We start from the raw sequence: 3,678 nt of genomic DNA on the forward strand, positions 1-3,678 counted from the left end.
ATGCTTTTAGTGGAAGTGAAAATTGGTGTAGTCTCTAGGGAAAAGCACATGAAGGTTTGTCAAAAAATTAAAAATACAGCTGCCAAATGATCCTGCATTTCCATTTTTGTGTATTTATCCAAAAAAACCCAAAAACACTAAGTTGAAAAGATGTATTTCCCCCATGTTTATTGCAATATTATTTATAATAGACAATATGGGGAAACAAATGTCCATTGGAAGATGAATGGATAAAGAAAATGCGACATTTAAATACAATGGAATATTGTTCACCCATAAAAGAGAAGGAAATCATGTCACTTGCAACAACATGGATGGATCTTCATGGCATTACACCAAGTGAAATAAGTCAGGAAGAAAAAGATGAAAACTAATTCGAATTTACATGTGGAATCTGCAAAAACAAAAAAACAAAGCTAAAAAACACAGAACTCATCGGTACAGAGAACAGATTGGTAGTTGCCAGAGACGTGTGTATGTGTGTGTGTGTGTGTGTGTGACATGGGTGAAGGTGATCAGAAGGTGCAAATTTCCAGTTATGAAATAAGTTCTGGGGATGTGATATACAGCATGGTGACTATAGCTAAGACTACCGCATTGTATATTTAAAAGTTGCTAAGAGAGTAAATCTTCAAAGGCCTCTTCCAAAGAAAAAAGTTGTAACTGTATGTCATGATGGATATTAACTAGACTTTTGTGATCATTTAGCAAAATATACATAGGTCAAATTATTTTATTGTATGCCTGAAACTCATGTATACCTAAAACTCATGTCAATTATATCTCAATTAATAAAAAAAAGAGTGAAAATGCCCAGTAATGTTAGGAAGTTACTTGATTAAAGAGGTATTTGCTATAGGGCTAAGGATGGGTTCCCTTAGCACCCTGCCCAAGGCTGTGGCGCCGACCTTCTTAGTCTTGAGTGGGCTCAAACCTAAACATGTGAATGACTTTTGACACCAGTGTGAGGGTCTTCAGAGTAGTGAGCCAATGGGGGTTTCACTGTTGGAGAACTTGCTGAATGTATCCTCCAGACCCTTTAATCAACTCAGTGTAAGTTCACACACGCACTGTGAGTATTAAAATGATATCAGAGGTCTGTTACATTGAGAATTAATTCCTCTAACCTACTCACAACATTCTTCCATTTTACCTCTCTTTATGTTTCTAGACTTTAAATCCTTCCACTACATTCAGTATATACTCTCAGGGTTTTGATTTTTATTTTCACTTTTGACTCTTGTCATCTTGCTCTTCACTATTGTCTTGTTTGGACCAGTCTTTCCAAATTTGTTGGGGCTCCTTCCAGGATATGGCTTCGGAAATTCACTCTCTCGTCCTTTCCATGTTGTAGAACTTACATGCCATCAAGGGTCATGCAGGACTGACTGGTTTGTGTCTTTGAACCACTGATCAACAGTCTTGACCCTGAGTTATATCCAATAAATGACTTGTTAGAATAAATCCCTGATAGAAATGATTTTTTTGGTTTAATTCAACTCTCTTATGAGCCATGTCCCTGGCCTAGCTGCTGCAAAGATGAATAATAAGGCTCAGATTCCATAGTTGGGAAGGTTGGAGCTGTAGTGTGAGAGGCACTTATGTAGCAGATAAATATTACATTAGGTTGTGAAAAGTGCTATGTAGAAATCCGCAGTGACAATGCTAAGAGGAGGGGGCGTTTAACAAAGGAAGGAGACATTGACCCAGCCTTGGGGGCGAAGGGAAGGGTAGAAAGCACAGGCATCTTTTCATTTGTTTCTTTTTATTAACAAAAAGGGTGCATAAAAACTTTCATTGGATAGGATTTTATGTATGATCATAATAAGTATAATAATGGACTCAAATATAGAGCCATCTACAAAATACTTTAAATGGACAATTTTCGTCATACTGCTCTCAGACTGTGGTTAGAGCCTACTTTCAGGAATTATCGACCATTAATCACTTTGGACATAATTTCTAGCTCTGTGATTTAGTAGCTGCATTCACCTCTGAGCATTGGTGTCTGCATGTGTGATTATAAATAATAGTTACTATGCAAGTATCTCAGTTATCAATTTATTGTCTCTCAGTTTCAAATGCATCCTTTAATATATGCTTTGTGATGACAGAATTCTTTAAGGATTTCTTTTTTTAAATTGAACACAAAGTTAAGTTTTCTTAAATCAGGGCACTTCAAGGGCATTGGGGAGAAAGCGGTTCTTTGTGATTTCCAGTGTGGGCTGGGAGATTAGCAATGTGGGTTTGAGGGCATCGGCGGAACCTGCCCCAGCCACAAAGCCCAGGATGAGGTCCTTCTGTGACTTTGCAGCTCTGCTTGACAACACCCTATCTGCTGTCCTCTCAGCATGGGACCCAGAGGTCTGTGCAGCCTGCGAGCAGGTAGTAGTTCCTTCGGCCAGCTCTGCTGCATCCGTCTTACCCCCAACCTCTGCTGCTGAGGCACCCAGGCTCCACTGCTCAGCCAGGTCACGGGCAGCTGAGCACCTGCTCCCTCCCGCATTCTGGTGGGTAGCCAGCTGTTCACCCAGCAGCTCTAGACCAGTTCCACCCCTGCCAAGTCAGCAAACTCCTCTGCTGTCCTGCGACTGAACCATACCCCTCTGACGAGGCCTCGTTCCCTTTCCAGTTTGTCCTTCCTGAGGTACTCTCCCTTTGCCCTGGGGTACTATACAGCATTTTCTCTCATAGTTATTTTTTTCTCTTAGTTCAGTTATTCTTTATATCCACTTCCCCTGTTTAAACCACTGTGTTGTTTCTATCTCTTGATTGGACCCAGACTGCTATACCAGTAAATTCATAGTAAGGACTATGTGAAACAACATTTGGCATAGTAAATAATAACAATTATAGCTGATCTTGTTTCTTCTTCCTTCTTACCTTATAACCCCAAAGTTCGCTTGTAAGAATGTGTATTTATAAACTTGTCTGTGTGTGTGAAATTCTGTGTTTATGCAATGCTAGTTGTGATGCTTCCATTTGGTTTGCTATGCTACCACTTATTAAGAAAAAATGTAGATTTTAGAGCTGGAAGGAAACTTTTAGATCATCCGGTTTAAATTGCACATAAAAAATTGACTAACGAGAAGGCTACAATTCTTGCTTAAGGTCACAGGGTAAATTCTGGGTGGAACCTGTGTAAGAAGGTAGCTTTCCTGAGGACAAGTGTGGGGTCTTCTCTTTTGCTGGAATTTGTTCTTTCCACAAGTTGAAAATGCAGAGGGATCTAGATGGCTGTAATAGCATCCCAGGGCTTGCCAGAGCAAATCACCGCACACTGGGTGGCTCAGAACAACAGAAATGTATTTTCTACGTCCTGGAGGCCAGAAATCCAAAATGTGGCCACGCTGTGCTTCCTCTGGGGGCTCCAGGAGAGAACTGCTCCTCACCTCTTCCGGGTGCTGGTGGCCATCCTGTGTTTGGGGACTTGCGGCTGCATCACTGCCTCTGTCTTCACATTGCATTCTTTTCTTCGTATCTGATTTCTTCTCTCTGTGTCTCCTATGAGGACACTTGTTATTGGATTTAGGGCCACCTGGATGATCCCATATGATGTCCTCATCTCAAAATCCTTAATTACATCTTCAAAGTCTCCTTTTCCAGACAAGGTAATATTCATAGCTTCCAGGAATGAGGACAGGGACACACCTATTTTGTGGCCACCATTCAGCCCTC

Source organism: Artibeus jamaicensis, unplaced genomic scaffold, assembly GCF_021234435.1.
Source record: "Artibeus jamaicensis isolate MK-2021 breed Jamaican fruit bat unplaced genomic scaffold, CSHL_Jam_final contig_1127, whole genome shotgun sequence".
Classification (NCBI taxonomy): Eukaryota; Metazoa; Chordata; class Mammalia; order Chiroptera; family Phyllostomidae; genus Artibeus; species Artibeus jamaicensis.